This window comes from Mustela nivalis (genome assembly GCF_964662115.1).
Source record: "Mustela nivalis genome assembly, chromosome: 10".
Lineage (NCBI taxonomy): Eukaryota > Metazoa > Chordata > Mammalia > Carnivora > Mustelidae > Mustela > Mustela nivalis.
The window spans coordinates 63884594-63902385 of record NC_139029.1 but is presented as its reverse complement, the minus strand read 5'-3'; the positions used below and the strand labels follow the sequence as shown (position 1 = coordinate 63902385).

At 37.3% G+C, this 17792-nt stretch overlaps 1 protein-coding gene across 1 annotated transcript in view; it reads right to left on the bottom strand.

Annotated features, from left to right (window-relative positions):
- LOC309842461 (uncharacterized protein) overlaps positions 1–15721 on the bottom strand; it is a 98652-nt gene extending 82931 nt beyond the window's left edge. Inside the window, exon 1 of the mRNA XM_082686685.1 lies at positions 15470–15721. The gene's annotated coding sequence lies outside the window, so the exon portion shown is untranslated. The remainder of the gene's footprint in view (positions 1–15469) is intronic.
- Positions 15722–17792: the final 2071 nt, after the last annotated feature.

Here is a 17792-nt window from a genome sequence, read left to right as displayed (position 1 = left end):
ATAAATAAATAAAATCTTTTAAAAAAAAAAAAAAAAAAGAAAAAAAAAAGAAAACCCTGAGACTGCCAAACTGCCAACTGTACAAAGAGCGGGGGCTGGAGGGCAACAGAGCCACAAACAGTAGACTTATTTGCTGAGCCTTCTGATTCATAGTTATTTCATGATTTTAAAAAAAAAAAAAAAAAAAAAGAATCTTCAAAGACTAATGAGAGATGTAACCTGCCTAGGCTTCCAGGTTAGAAAAGAAAAATGATAAAGACACTTAAAAGAATGATAAAGTACAAAACAAACATGAGTTCCAGCTTCAACTTGATTTCTCAAGTTAAATATGGAATTGAATTCCCTAGCATATGAGCTTGGTCTTTAGACTTAAAACTTCTGGCTTACCCCTCAAATGTAGCAAAATTCAGCACACAGGCAGACATAGCCATATCTAGTTAAAAAGAAAAAAGGTATTTTTTTTATTCTGAGCCTCTTAATTAGAGGGAAAAGCATATCCTGGGAGGCCCAGCGGATCTCAACTCAGATCCCACGGACCGCGACTGAGTCACGTGCTCTTGGTCTAGCTGCAGAGACCCTTCAAAGCATGTTTCTGGGGACAATTTAGCCTCTCTTGTGGGAACTTGACTACACTGGCAAAGATGAAATGAAGGAGTGAGAGGTGACTCCTCAGCGGCCAAGACCAGCTGCCTTAGGAAGGTTAGGTTGTTTCTTACTGAATTATAAGTGTTGTGTGTGTGTGTGCGTGTGTGTGTGTGTGAGAGAGAGAGAGAGAGAGAGAGAGAATATATCTCTAAATACATTAACATTGTTTTGTAAGCATGTTTTTCCAGTTTGCAAATGTCTCTTAATTTTGTTTGTGGGATCTATTGTTCCTTACAGAAACTGTTAATGTTTTTCTAGGCAACTCTGTCAGCCACTTTCTTTACAGCTTTTGCCTTGATGTCCTGCCTAGAAAAGTTGTCCTCTATCAAAGATTCTAAAATATTCGCTTCTATTTTCTTCAACTGTTGTCGAAATTTTACCTTTTAATATTACATGCATTGCTCTATCTGAAATTGATTTCAGTGAGGTATGGATTTTCATTACACTTTTCCCCCAAAGGCTAACTAGTTTTCTCAGCATCATTTGTTGAATAGCCAATCTGTTATCCATGAATTTGAAATACTACATTAACAAAATGTTAAAAATCCATATAAAACTGAGAGGAGTTCCAAATTCTTTTTTTTTTTTTTCCTTTCACCTACTTAACTAATGTTGTTTTAGTTCTGCATGTTTAAATAGAAATGGAAAGCAGAGAAAAGAGAGACATAAACCTGCCAATTTCAGTCTGAACTACACCTGGAGGATGACAGGCTTGTACTCCTCTTTTAAGACAAACCAAACAACCTCGTGCATAGACAGAGAACTTCATCCTAGAAGGGTAAAAGCCCCAAAATACCCATGCCTGACTTTGTCCGCCCCATTCAACTGTGGGCTCTGAAGATAGTTCACCTCTAAATCCCAACCCCCTTCCGCTGAGCAGCCAGAATATTTTTCATCCATAACAAATAGTTATTGATTTCCTACCGTATGCCATGCACTTTTCTAGAGACAGAAGAAAAATAACAGTTGAGACAAAATTCATGCTTTCACTACACGAGAAAGCAAATAAACAAGATAATTTTGCACAATGATAAATACAGAGAAGACAAGAAAGCAAAGTGGTGAGATTGAAAATGCCGAAGGTCTCTGCTGGGGGTTTCTCAATAAGGGCTGGGGGAACCCTGGCCTGAGTGGGCAGTACCCTGCAAGGATAGCCCGGAGGCTGACCATGGCAGGCAAAGGCAATTTCAAGTTCAAAATTCTGGGACTGGAATGAGCTTTAAATTTGGGACGTGTGAGTCAAAAAAAGGTGGAGTGCCATGAAGGGTGTTGGTGGGGAAAGTAGAAACGAGGCTGCAGAGCAAGGCAGCCAAGTGAACAGGTCAGGTAGGACCCTGGAGGCTATGGTAAGACGACCGGATTTCAGACTCACCAGGTGATAGGTTTTTACATAAGCCTACATGGCTGTCCTAACCTCAAAATCTCCTATATCCAGGAGATCCTTGGGGTGCCTGGCTGGCTCAGTCAATAGAGAATGACACTCTTGATCTTGGGCTCATGAGTTCAAGACCCATGTTGGGCATGGAGCCTACTTAAAAAAAAAAAAAAAGAATATATATATAATATATATATATTATATATATATCTTATATTATATATATAATATATAATATCTTATATTATATATATATCTATATAGATATATATATATCTTTGATGAGCCTTCTGCTTTAACTTCCATTACTGCTACTACCACAGTCCTTACTCCAGCCTTTTCCTGCCTATGGTCTGCCTGGAGCCATCGATAGTGATAATCAGTAGGGAAAGGAATCTGCTATCAAAGCCTTTACAGAAAATGCAAATCTGACTTTGTCAGTCTTGTGTTATGTCTTCTGTGAACTTTTCCTGATGCCACATTTTTTTCCTGGTGTTTTGTTGTACTATGATATTAATAGTAGCATTTAAGATCTATTAAGGTCATTTATTATGCCCTAAGCAGTGTTCGGAGGTTTCATACATGTTAACTCATCGAATCTTCATAACACACCTGTGAAGCTGGAAATGTTTATCATTCCCACTATAGATGAAGAGCCTGAAGCATAGATTTTGCCCACCATCAAACAGCTCCTAAGTAGGAGAGCTGGGATTTGGATACAAAGAGTAGGTCTCCAGAGCCTGAATGCTGAGCCATTAGGCTTTGCAACGTCCCAAAAGCCCTGTTAATGGTGCTGTGCATTTGACCAACGCTGAATTTCTAAGAGAACCAGCAGAGGGGAATTATTTAAGAAATGTGACATCCTAATAGCAGGAGACTACAATGTGCCTATAATGAGGCTTTATACATGTGTTTCTTTATTTAATGCACCCCCCCCCCACACACACACACATGTCTGCCGACATAGTCAGTTTCAAGTACCCCTACCCTGCTACTTCTCAATATCTAGCAATGCCCTAAGCACCCACAAAGGAGAGCCTGGGAAAGAACTCTTAGGGTCACTCCTTACAGCTAGAGGACTGCCTGTTTTTAGCTGTGTAGGGAAACATTCAGCCTGGCCATCAGTCCGGGCAGAGGTTCAGTAGCAATTCTGAATAACAGAAGACGACAGATGCCAGTACCCTTCTCTGATTGGTTTGGTTCACCTGTTGCTGGAACTTATTGGTTTAGGGACTCAGCCAGGCAATCCCATCTGGCACTTGGAAGGTGTGCCATCCGTGTTCACAGAGTCAATGAATGGTGTCCCTGAAACGCTAATAAATTCAGCCTCTCACATTTTATTTTTATCCTTTAAAAAAATCACAATTCTTTGTTCTCTTCCATTTTCTTGGTTGACTCTTATCTAAATACATCTATAGCACACACTATGGGCCTGGCTCTGCTTTACGTACTTAATGATTTGAGACCTTGACATTCACAACAACCCAATGAAAAGGCTTCCTTTCTGTGCTCCCTTTTGCAAGTAAAAGAACTAAGGCATAGAGAGATTAATTTACCTTCTAAATTCACAAACTAGTAAATAATAGAGCCAGATTTCCGATGTGGGAAGCTTATCTCCAGCTTCTCAGCGATCAACCACTTTGGCCTGCCCCAACATGGTTTGTTCTGTCATTCCTCATGCCTCGGTAGCCTTGTGGAAAAAGTGAGACACCATTTATGGTTATGCTTAGATCATAGTGTCTTGAAGCCGCTATACCTTCACTTCAGGTCATTTTCATTTTCCTAGAATTCACTCTCCACATTTGTGTAATCTAGGAATTACAAATTACAAATTCCTAGAGTTGCTTATATTCTGTCCATAAATCAATCCTTGTCAGAGCTCCCCTGTTGCCAATGGCATTGTTCAAGGCTCAACTCCACAACTGATGGGGTCTCACACTCCCCCAAGTGGTTTCAATTGCCCCCAGCCTTAGAGCTGGCTACCCAAATAGAGTGTCATTGTTAACAGTGGAGCCTTTGTCCCCATGGATTCATAGGCCAGAGAAGGATGTGTTCTCCTCACTTCCATTTAATCAGAAATCAACCACAACAAAGCTACTTGGACCTGCAATAGTACCCCCTCCAGTGGCAAAGAACTTTCAGCTCACACACCTGTCCATTCCTCAGAAGACACACCAACTCTGAATGGGCTCCTAAATCTGCTATGTCCCGCCCTGTACCTCACACCAGCCCCCAAGTGGGCCAGTCATTGCTGTCCTCCCCCCGACTAGTCCACATGCTTTCTCTTCATACTGGAGTCCTCTTAGAGCCTTCTTTTATTCTTTACAATATTCTGGCATTGTCTGGATTAACCCTAGTAGATAAGACTTGTTTTTTTTTTTCTTTCTATGCTAAACTTCAGCAGGGCAAAAGAAGTGAGGTTTCTAATAATTTTCTATGCTCTATTCCAGAAGACTTTGGGCTTTCATGAAAATCCCTGGTTCTTTACAGTGGGAAGTGCTTCCCAACTTATGGACAAGTTGTTCAAAGAAGGCTATTGCCTAACATCATCTATGAATAGACCTATAGCCTATGGCCCCATCCATTCACAGAAACTTACTACATTTTGCTTCAAGATTTTCTTGGTCTGCCACTGTGACTTTTGTCCATCCTCACTTTATTCCAACTTTTAAGATCTTAAACAACACGGATATTTTGAGGTCTTATGTTCAAATCTGTAATTCAATGTTCATAAATTACAGACCTTTCCCTCAGCCTCTAAGCTTCCTTTATTTTTTCAAATCTCTAAATTCTTAAATAGTTCTAAATTCACGTTCTTATACTCTGTTCTTATTTAATCTTGGAAACTAACAAAATAAGTAAGTGATGTGCAAACTATCTTTCACAGCAATGTGTATGTGTTTATTTCAACCCAACAATGAGAAAATGTAGATGGAAACATTTTCAGGATGACTTCCTAAAAATACCACCTATAGTTTTAAATATTTATCAGGAAAAGAAAAACTCCCTAATTACAATCTCAATTTGACTATATCCTAAAGCTCATTCAGCTTTTCCAACACTATATTTGCTGAAGAGAAGTTTCTGGGATTCACACGTACCAGAGTGATCCTAATTATAAATTAATTCTCAAATTAGTTCTCTTCCAGCCACAGCCCCTTCTTCAAAACACAGGAAATTTGAAAGAATTTAATTTCTTGTTTGTTCTGGAAAAGAGGATAGAATCCAGCCGAATCCTTCTGAGCAACAAATCCAGAGGAAGGAAGGAAGAAAGGGGAATGGCTCATTTAAAATTGTCCCTTTTCTGGTTTCTTAGAAGAGAAAGTAGTTCTTAATTCTTTACCTAAGCTTCCTTGAGATACGATGGTAGGTTGGCGAGTGTCCCTCCCAGTTCAAGTCCAACTAGAATATGAGAATGGGACCTTATTTGAAACAGTAACTTTGCAGATATAACTAAATTAAAATGAGGTCATGCTACATTAGGGTGAGCCCTACCTCCAATGACTGATGTTTTGAAAGAAGAGGTGAGGGCACCCAGAAAGGCATTGGAGGAAGACTGTGTGAAGACCTGCTGAAACTAGAATTATTCTGCCACAAGTCTAGGAACATCTGAGATCACCAGAAGCTGGAAGACAAGGAATAAGTCTTTCCTAGGGCCTTCAAAGGAAGTAGGGTCCTGCATACCTTGAGTCCAGACTTCTAGACTCCATAAACATGAAAGAATAAATTTCTGTTGTTTTAAGCCACTGAGCTGGTGCTAGGTTGTTACAGCAGCCCTAAGGAACAAGCACATAGGAGAATATTCATTTTCTCATTTCACTCTGTTGCCTTGGGCACTCCAGAATACAAGTTTAAGAAGACCTGGATAAGTCACACTTGTGCCTGGAGTTTTTACCAGTAAGAGGCAAAGACTCTGGTGCCAACTTCCCTGGTAGACTATTTTTGCTCAGATTGCCATAACAAAATACCATAGCCTGGGTGGATTAACAGAAATGTCTTTCTCTTTTTTCTGAAGTCTAAGATAGAAGAGCAGACCAATTAGGTTCTTGGGGAGCGTGTTCTTACTGGCTTGCAGATATCTAACTTCTAGCTACACCTTCACCTAGCAGAGAGTACACAAGTGATCTTTGTTACCTCCCACTTCCTACCTTCTAATAAGGACATCATAAATCTCATCAGGTTAGGGCCTTAACCTACAACTGCCTTTAACCTTAATAACTTCCTAAAGTCCCTCCAAATACAGTCACGCTGTGGATACAATTCAATCCATAGTACCAAGGTTTAGTACATATTTTCAACATTTTTGCCATGTAATCCACTGCATGCTATTTAATTTCTCTGTCTGTTTCATCCTCTGTAAACTGGAATACCAACAACACCTACTTCAGAGGGTTATTGTTAAGAATGATGTGTAGGGGGGTGCCTGGGTGGCTCAGTGGGTTAGGCCGCTGCCTTTGGCTCGGGTCATGATCTCGGGGTCCTGGGATCGAGTCCCACATCGGGCTCTCTGCTCAGTGGGGGGCCTGCTTCCCTTCCTCTCTCTGTGATCTCTTTCCTTCCTCTCTCCTACTGTGATCTCTCTCTGTCAAATAAATAAATAAAATCTTTAAAAAAAAAAAAAAAAGAATGACGTGTAGGAGCATATCTAAATTATTTTCAACAGCTCCTGGTACACACTCAACAAGCCATAAGGATTAACTATAACTGTAGTTACCAGGAAGTACGTAAATCATGATCTTTTATTTTTCATCATCAGTCCAAATGAAAGAAAATGGTTCTTTTCATAATTACAGCATTATAGAAGACCATGATATTCAATGGCAGCCACACTTCCAGATCCTCAGGGTAAAATTTCCTTTGGCATTATTCATAGACTTGTATTATCTCCCAAGTGCCCACATTGACAAATATTTGTAACATTTGTACCGCGGCACAGCTCCTATTGCTATATGTCAATACATGTCCCCTCGGGGGCCATAATGAGATCATTGACCACATGAAAACCAGAAGAAAAATCTGCTGGAGATACTTTCCTGTCTACTTTACACATTTATGTTTGTCTTTTCTTAAGAGGAATACATACAAGATGATGATGTAGTCCTGTTATCTGCAGAATCTTCATTTACATGTCACTCCGTTAAGTGTGGCTTTTCTTTTAAATCACAAGTTTCTTGTAAATTACTTACTTCTCTTGTGTAAGTACAAAGAACAGAATGATGGCTGCCAAAGAATTTCACCAAGTAAAAGATTCCAGTTTCATATCTGTGTTATCTGATGCTTCAGAAAAGTGTAACTGCAATAATGATTTGAACTTTTCATATGATCTGTGGGCAAAAATAAACTTAATTTTTTCAAGTATTAAATAGCTAGCATTCTTGTAGATTTTTCAAGTTAATTCTTTCAAGTATTAAATAGCTAGCATTCTTGTAGATTACTTTTTTTGTTAATCCAGTTAGAAAATTTAACACCGCAGTGTTAAAACAAATACAAATGTTTACAACATTACTGTACCGACATCCATACTAAGTTGAAAATATAGAGATTCTTAAATTGGGTATAGTGCACATATAATTTTCATTTGCATTCAAACAAATAGCAATGTTTTGAAAATAAAAATAAGAGCTATAATTATCAAATTTGCAAACACACACATATGCAAATACATTAATTTACCACAAAACTTTCCTGATTAACTTAATGTTAATTAATCCATATAAAAATATAGATATTTCTACATGAGAGTATGTAACTTAATCCTTTGCTGCCCACATCAATAATATTTTGGAAATGTTTGATTCTTTGAACAACTGCTTTGTCGGTAAAGCTAAGGATCCTAAAATGGTATTGAACATTTTTTAAAAAGTCCTCTAGCTATTGATATATTTTTATCAAAACAAGAAATTAAAAACATGAAGTATTCAGCAAATGGAACCCTTTCCCAATATTTCAGGTCTAAAGATTTTGGCAGCTCGAAATTATTGACAGTTTGCAAACAAGAACACACTGAGAGTATCATCACTTTCAAATTAACCTACAATGCATATTCAAGGCATATTTGAAAAAATATTTAAAAAATAAAATTAATAAAGCCATGGTAGCTCTTTGTACTTAAAAATACCAGTGACATAGTATTAGAGATAGTTACAGCTAAGCCATGACTAAAGTGTGTGAAAATGTATAAGAATAATTATGCAGGTTATGATAATTTTTAAAGAATTTATTTTGGTTTTGAATGTTGCTTTAACAACCACTGATAGGAAGACATTTTTAGTTGTGAAAATATTTCTTGGATGTATTTATTTTACAAGTTGAATTAAAATTTAACATTTAATAATTAAAATTAACATCCAGTTTGTCCATTTATAAGAGCATATTTCAAAATCCTATCCTCTTAATCCATTTTATTGTCTTCTTTTGCTCCTCAAAGTTTTCTGGTGTGGAGGATAAATGTATCTTGAAAGACTGACTTTTACAGGCATACCTCGGTATTGCGGCTTTGGTTTCAGAACACCTCAATAAAGTAAATCAAATTAATTTTTTGGTTTCCCAGTTCACATAAAAATTATGTTTCCATTATACTGTCATCCTGCTGACTGATCAGGGTGGTGGCTGCTGAAGGTTGGGGTGGCTACAGCAATTTCCTAAAACAATACAACAGTGAAGCTTGTTGATTGACTTTTCCTTTCACAGGTGATTCCCCTGTAGCATGCAATGTTACCTGATTGAATGTTACCCACAGTAGAACTTCTTTCAGAATTGGAGTCAATCCTCTAAAACCCTGCTGCTGCTTTACCAACTTGTTTTTTTGTAACATTCTAAGTCCTCTGTTGTCATTTCATCAATCTTCACAATATCTTCAACTGGAGTAGTTTCCATCTCAAGAAATCACTTTCTTTGCTCTTCTAGTTTTCTTGCTATTTTTACCACATCTTCAATTACTTTCTCCATTGAAGTCTTAAACCCCTCAAAATCATCTATGATGGTAGAATCAACTTCTTCCAAGCTCTTGTTAATGTTGATATTTTGACATCATCCCATGAATCATGAATGTTCTTAATGGCATCTAGAATGGTGACTTCTTTCCAGGTTTTCAACTTACTTTGCCCATATCCTTCTGAGGAATCAATATCTATGCCAGCTATGAAATCTATTTCTTAAATAATAAGATTTGAAAGTCAAAATTACTCCATGATTCATAGGCCACAGTTAGTAGGCATGAAAACAACATTCATCTTGTCATGCATCTCCACCAGAGATCTTGAGTGACCAGGCACATTGTCAATGAGCAGTAAGATTTTAAAAATCAATTTTTTTCTTAACCAGTAGGTCTCAACAGTAACAGAGTTTAAATTATTCAGTAAACCATATTGTAAACTGATATGCTGTCATCCAGGCTTTAGTGTTCCATATATAGAGCACAGGCCCAGTAGATTTAGTTTATTTCTTGACTCCCTAGGACTTTTATAATGGTAATGAGCATTTTATAATGGTAATGAGCATTGGTAATGAGCTAAAGTCACTAGTTGTTTTAGGCTCTACCAAGAGAGTCAGCCTGTCCTATGACGTTTTGAAGCCATACATTGACTTCTCTCTAGCTATGAAAGTCCTGGATGGCAATCTCCTTCCAATATGACTGTTTGACCCACCTTGAAAATCCGTTGTTTAGTGTAGCCACCTCTGTTAATAATCTTAGTTAGATCTTCTCGATCACTTGCTGCAGCTTCTACATCAGCACTTGCTGCCTCACCTTGCAATTTTATGTTATGGAAATAGCTTCTTTTCTTAAAAATTTGTAAGCCCACCTCTGCTAGCTTCCAACTTTTCTTCTGTAGCATCCTCACCTCTCTCAGCTTTCATAAAATCTAAGACAGTCAAAGCCTTGCTCTGGATTAAGCTTTGGTTTAAGGGAATGTTGTGGCTGGTTTGATCTTCTATCTGGTTCACTCAAACTTTCTCCAAATCAACAGTAAGATTGTTTCACTCTCTTATCACTTGTGTGTTCACTAAAGTAGCATGTATAAGTTCCTTTAAGAACCTTTTTCTTTGCAGGATCCCTGGGTGGCTCAGTTGGTTAAGCAGCTGCCTTCAGATCAGGTCATGATCCTAGTGTCCTGGGATCTAGTCCCTGCTCAGCAGGGAGCCTGCTTCTCCCTCTGCCTGCCTATGCTCACTCTCTCTAACAAATAAATAAATAAAATCTTTAAAAACAAAAAAAAGAGAGAGAACTTTTTCTTTGCATTTACACTTGACTAACTATTTGGTGCAAGAGGACTAGCTTTCAACCTGTCTCAGCTTTGGGCATGCCTCCTCATTAGGCTTATTTCTAGCCTTTGATTTAAAAGGAGAGACACACAACTCTTCCTTTCACTTAAACATTTAGAGGACCTCATAGAAGCATTAATTGGCCTAACTTCATTCAATATCATTGTGTCTCAGTGAAAAGAGAGGCCTGAGGAGAGTGAGTGAGATGAGAGAACAGTTGGTCAGTGGAACAGTTAGCATACACAAAACATTTATTAAGTTCACCATCTTCCATGGTCCTGGTTTGTAGCTTCCAAAAAAAATCATAAAAGTAAATCAAAGATTACTAATTGCAGATCATTATAACAAATATAGGGGGAAAAAAGTTTTAAATATTTCCAAAATTACAAAAATGTGACCCAAAGCCAGAATGTGAGCAAATGCTGTTTTCTAGAAAAATGTGCCTAGAAAATGTGCCACAAACTTTCAATTCATTAAAAAATTTAAAAAGCAATATATGTGAAACAAAATAAAGCAAAGCATAATAAGTTATGACTATACTCTGATAGTAATAAAAATCATTTAAAGCTAAAAAGTGACATGATGCAGGTTATAAACTATATATACATAGAATAGACATGTTCTTCATATTCTAGGATTCCTTTATCTGCTATAGAATGAGTAACATTATAAGCCATAAATGGAGAGCAATAGACACATATTATAACAATGCCATTAGAAATGATAATGTGGTAACAGTGGAGATTATGAGTATTCAGATTTGAAAACCAGTTCAAAAGTAGAATCAAAAGCATCAGGTTAGATGCTTTGGTTTGGTTATGGGAGAAAAACAATGAGAAACTATGCAAGTGGAGATGCTATTTTCAAAGATTATAAAGGATGATATTTTCTGACAAGAGGTAAAAAACTTGCAAGTACAATTTGGGACAAAGTTGAGATGACTATTAGATATCTTAGGGATACTGGCAAGAAGGTAGTTGAACATATGAGTCAGGTATAGAAGAGAACTGGTCTGGAAATATAACTGAAATCATGAGCTATTTAAGCAGCACTTAAATTCAGAAGATTAGACTATGTCACCCAGGCATAAATCTAGGCAAAGAACAAAGAAGTCAAGAAACTAAATCTCAAGGCCACCTTTTATAGAGAGACCACAAAGTGAAACTGAATAGGAATGTCCAGTGTAACTAGAGGAAAACCAGAGAAGAAGGATACACTGGAAGGCATGTGAACAAAACGTTCCAACAAGACAAATGATTAACTTTATAAAATAGTGATAAGCCAAGTCTGAGGGGAACTGAAAATTGACCATTGGACTTAGTAATGTAGAGGTCATAGTTGACCTTGACGAAAGTCATTATGGTGAAGTGACTAGAGAAGTAAAAGAATATGCTTTTATATACTTAAGCTTAAAGAATGAAGGACAAAAAGAGAGAGAAACAGGGTTATGTAGGTAGTATGCCAAATAATTGTTAAATCTGGGTGATAGGAATAGAAAATTTCATTATCATGTTCTAATTTTGTGTATGTTTGAATTTTTCTGAATAAAAACCTTAAAACAGAATAAAAGTAGAGAACTGGAGAAGCAATTACATACAACTTTTCTTTGTTGCTGTCTTATAAAAGGGAGATGAGAAATGGGGCTGGGGGATGCTAGCTGGAGAGGAAGTAGAGTCCAGAGAGTTTTTTCCCAAGTATGAAAAAGTATAATTTATTTGTACGATGACAGTAATGATCCAGGAAAGAGGCAAAATTTATGGTGCACGAAAGAAAGAGAGGAGACATGCTAGAAAGATAATTGAGCAGATAAAATGGAGGGCGGATTCAATAAAAGTTTGACTTTAGATAAGTGGTTATAGGAGTTACGTGGGGACTGTGGACACAGTTGTTTCCTGGAGGCTGTGATGGAGAAAGTATGTGGCATCTTTATTTCAATCATTTCTCTGTCTTTAGTGAAATAAGTAAGGTCATAAGCTGAGAGTGAAGATGGGTAAGAGAGTATTTTAAATTTAAGAATAAAGCAGGAAATAGTTACCTATGAGAGCAGCAGAGTGAAAGGATTGAGTTCCAGTGAGCCAACCATCATGGTTGTGTGCTTTTTTTCTCCACTGTAGGCAGGAACCCCGGTGTAAATGTTGAGTACAAAGAGTTGAATTCATTTAGAGTATAGATTTTTCAGACTTACAAAAAAACAAAAACAAGACAATGAAAGCCACAGCCAAGGCAAAAAGAGGAGAGAGTAAAGAGATTAAAGATTGAGGGCTGTAGGTCATACAGAATCTAACAGGGATAAGAATCTGGGTTATGAGTGTATTTGTATGTTAACTGAATTAAAATGTAAAATTGTTTTCACTGAGACATATTACAATAATGGAAAGAGCCTGAAAATTGGAAAAATATTGAATTTTTATATTCATGTATATTTATGTACAGTATACTATAAAGATAGTTATATTTTTAACTCCTAAAAACAGTAAAAAAAAAAAAAGAACAAGATGCATAGAAAATTCACAAGAGAGGCTAATAAACATATGAAATGATGTTTTACTTTACTAGTAATTAAGAAAAAAATAGATTAGGGTCACAATGAAATATCATTTCATCATAATCGAGTTGGCAAAAATTTTAAGAGTTGCTTAAAATCAAACATTGGCAAAGTAGTGAAGCATCAGGAATATTTATACATCGCTGCTGGGACTGGGAATTGGTACAATCACTTGGGAGAATGTATAAAATAGCATTGTAAAAAAAAAAGAGGGAAAGAAAGAAAAATCATTTAAATGTTTATAGCAGGAGAATGAATAAATAAATATTGGTATATTCATACCATAGGCGAAAAGAATGAATATAAATAAACCTCACAAACACTATGTTGGATGAAAAAAGAAATGAAGTTACACATTGAAACCAATTATATAAAGATTTAAGTATTCAAGACAACATTATGTATTCCTTAGGGATATATGCACATATAGAAAACTGTAAAGAAATTCATGACAGCGCTAAATAAGAATGTTAGGCTACTTCTAGAGGAGACATTGGCTGCATCCAGTAAAGATCTATAAAGGAAATTTAGCCGTATCAAGCTATTTTCTTGTGCCAGTAGATAAATATGTGGATACTTGATACAATATTCCTTATATCTTTTTGGAGGTCTTCAGTGTTAATAAACTTTAAACCTAGAAATCAGTAATATATTAACTAACAACTTCAGAGCTACTATAATAATGTCTCCCATTTTTCTTTCTCTTTTCTTATCCTCATACACTTTCATCTTTTTCTTATTGCTCCTTCAGTCCAACATACAGTGACTCACTGCCCATTGGGTTTAGCACTGCACTTTAAAAATTGTACTTATTTCTTTGAGTGTGCAGTCTTTTAATAGTGTTCTAAATTTTTTAAAAGTACTACACTGAGAAACATGTATATATGGGTAGGTGATTGTCTTGATCCTAACCATTAAGAAGGGTAAAAATATAGAGCAATTATTCTTTTTTGAATTCATCTATTTCCATGAAATCTCATTAGTTAAAACCAATAGCCCTCTTACTCCCTGAGGCAAGCAAAAACTCTTACCTAATTCATATTATGAAGTTTGACAGACAGACTAATTTTCCAAAAGTTTAAGGTTTTCCATTAAAGTTTCTATTCAGGTGTTTTTTTGTTTTGTTTTTGGATGAGAAAATATGCCACTCCAGCTCACACATATTTGTTGTATGGACCTTAAACTTTTCTTTTCTAATCTCATTTTACATCCTTCCATATTATTAACCAACAATGAGGCACTCTTTCTGTCCCTTCTCTTAGAACCGAGAGGTAATTTTGGGAACTATAATGCACTGTAACACATAGTTTCTATAAATTTCATTTTCTCTACTCTCCCTTTACTTAAATCAGCTGTAGAGATTTTTCTTCTCCTCAGATCAAGTTCATGAATTTGCAGTTTTCATTTTGATTGGCACTAGAAGCAGTTCTAAGTTATAAACAACCTAAAAGAAAATAGATCTCAGATTTTCAGAACTCAGTTTACTGTATATCCATAGAAATTTACATCACATGTACCACACATTTCCTTACTACTTTATATGACTTTGTGGAAATTTAAAATGAAGAGTGATCATATATACCAACTAATAAATATTCCTTTTCTGTCCATTTAGTCAGGGCAAGATATCAATGTAGCATCCCTGTAATGCCTACACATAAGTTTAAATGAATTGGCAAGTGAATACTCAGTGAAAGAAAGTGTTGAAGTTAAAACTGGATCTAATTTAAGCAAAGAAGATAGAAACATTTATTGAAGTCAAGTTTTTTTTACAAAATGATAAAATTAAGCATGAATTCTATGCGTAGTAGTCAGCTACAAAGCAATTTAAAACTTGATGCCATTGTGTTTCTGCACTGTATATCCCTCAGGGGTATCTTTTGAGATTATGACAGTAAATACTAATGACAGGGACATAAAGTTTCAAAATATTTTTAAATTTAAAACCCCCTTAGTAAAATGGAATGAGCAAATGGCTAGGAGTCTACTTTCTAATTTCATATTTACTTCTTTACTTATTCACTTATTCATCAATCATTTAACTACACCAACTATGTGCCAGGAACTTGCTAGGCAGTGGGGTGATCCAGATAAATAAAATATAGTTGTTGCCTAGAAATTGCTGACATTCAAGTTGAATAAATAAGGTTGTAGGACTGCCCAAATCAATCTTTCAATGCCTTCTTTTGTAAGATAAAGAAAATGCAGGTCCTAACCAATCTCACTGATGCAAGGATCAAATGTGCATGTGAAAGTTCTAGCTAAACTGTTAACCACAAATAGGAATACACTGGAAAGGAGACTATGATTTTTTGGATGCCTCTCATGTCCACAACTTCTAAGCAAAACAGCCTCATGTATGTTAAGGAACAAAAGCAATTTAATTCTGTAAGAAGGGTTACCTGCTTTTCATGAGGATCAAGTTCCATTAGTTAAATCCAGATTAAAGACAACCAAGCCAAGCCTTTGGGTTTCCAGTCTAGCATGTAAGAGGCTTGCCACTCTACCCTAATAATATGAAAACAATGATTGACTATAAAATCAACATTTCTTAGATGTATAAGAGAACTGAGATTACAGGGCAAATTGCCATCCATAAAGTTGGAGACATCAATAGGCAAATACTGAAAATCACAACTTACCTCAGCAGAAACCCAGGAGCTGAAACCTCCATGGAAACCAGTGCCAGGGTACAGAAACCTGAATTATAACTGATCAGCTGCTAGTGGCTCAGTAGGGACAAACCTGAGATTAAAACTCCAGAGGAGGGGCGCCTGGGTGGCTCAGTGGGTTAAAGCTTCTCTGCCTTCGGCTCAGGTCGTGATCTCAGGGTCCTGGGATTGAGCCCCACATCCAGCTCTCTGCTTAGCAGGGAGCTTTTTTCTCCTTCTCTGTCTTCCTGACTCTCTACTTACTTGTGATCTCTCTCTGTCCAATAAATATATCAAATCTTAAAAAAAAAAAACTCCAGAGGGACCCAGTTATTGGGCAACCTCCCACTTTTGTGAGCTTTACCTCCTGGAGCTCTACATATCAGAGAGAAATCTCCAGAATATTGTGAAAGGAAGGAAAAGGGAACCATTTTGAAATACCCAACACCCCTCTTTTCTTAACAAGGTCTGCCCACAGGAGAATCTATTTAACCAAACCCTAATCAGCTGGATTTTATCAGAACCAAACTGACTGGGGAGAGAGAGGTGGGCAAGGGAAATACCCAACTCCAGCTAGATCTACTCTTCCACACGGAGAAAGGAAAACAACCCAAAACCAATCTCCTCTGTCCATTCTGTCCCACCTAAGGGGGTGAGGAGGAATGAGAAGCACATGTGATATTCATGGTTCAGAGGTACAGGCTCACTAAAAGACTGAGACCTAATCAGAGCACTGCAGAATGCTTTGTCTCTTCCCCCACCTCACCACCACATTACTAAAGGCCTTTCTATGGCTATTTATGACAGCTGACTGAAAGACCCTCGATCCGCACCCAAGAAGCAGACACCAAGCCTCCACTGGATGCAAGTTGCAAGAGGTTTATTGGTTACACAGGCACCTGCGGACGCATCAGCCTTTGTGGGCTGAGCGTGCTGGGCTAGGTTGGGGAACAGATTATATAGGGCAAGGGTTGGGGTGGCGGGAAGCGGTCTTATAGAAGCAGATGCTTGGTTACAGGAATCTGATTGGTAAATTTAAATCAAGCATTGTCAGGCACTGGGTTTAAGGCAAGGACACAACGGTTTGTTCTGGTGGGCCTTGGCTCAACACTCTGGAAAGTCCCAGGTACACTCTATTCCTCATTTGTCTTTTCTTTTGACAGACCGGGTGATCACAGACAATAGACATCCTGGTATGTGTTGCCATCCGGCTATGGGGACAATCAAGCCTTCAGCAAGGGGAGAGGGGGTGCTGTGGGGACATCAGGTTACTTAAACAAGCCTTTAGCAAGGGGAGAGGGGTCTTTCACTGACATATTCAGCTGTCAAGAAAAAATTACAAGACATATTAAAAGACAAAAACATAGTTTGAAGAGAAAGCATGAAAAGCAGACCCAGATACGACAGGGATGTTGGAATTATCAGACTAGGAATTTTAAACATCTGGATTAATATTCTAAGGGCTCTAATGAATAAACAACATGCAAGAATAGATGGGCAAGGTAAGCAGAGAGACAGATATCCTAAGAACCAAAAAGAAATGTATAAGAGGCCAAAAACAAAATAAGAACAAACAAACAAAAAAATACTTAACAGATATAAGGAATGCTTTTTATTATCTTATTAGCAGATTGGATACAGCTGAGGTAGAATCTCTGCTCTTGAGAATACCCCAAGAGAAACCTCCAAAACTGGAAAGAGAAAAAAAAAAAATACTGAAAAAACAAACAACAAACCAGAATTTCTAACAACTGGCACAACTACCAAAGGTGTAATATATGCAAATTGAGAATACCAGAAGACGACAGAAAAAAACTGTAGAACAGAATACTGTGCACCAGTCACTAATCTCAGGGGAGGAGTCCAACTATATGAAGAATAGCAAAGAACATTGCTATGTCAGCCACCAGCAGCAGAAGTTAAAACACTTATGCCCACTGCATCCTCATATAAGAGTCACGAAGAACACACTTGACTTAGCACTGGAGGGAACAATACTTTGCCTACATAGAAACAAGCCAGGAAATGATCAGATTCAATAGTGGGTGCCTGTCTTCCATGGCCTGCTGATCTCTCCTGTCAGCTGTCAGCTGCTGTAGGGCAATTTGTGTACAAACACCCAACTTGTGCCTCAGTGGAGAGACCTCATCCACTTTCCACAAGGAACAGATATAGCAGTGGGGTTGTCCAGGTGCCGTAATACTCACACACATAAACAGGAAAAAGGAGCATACATTGAACGTGAAACAGGAAAAGATACTATCACAGAAGACAATAAGCCCAGCATGAGCTAGGTGGGCTCTTTATGTCTTGG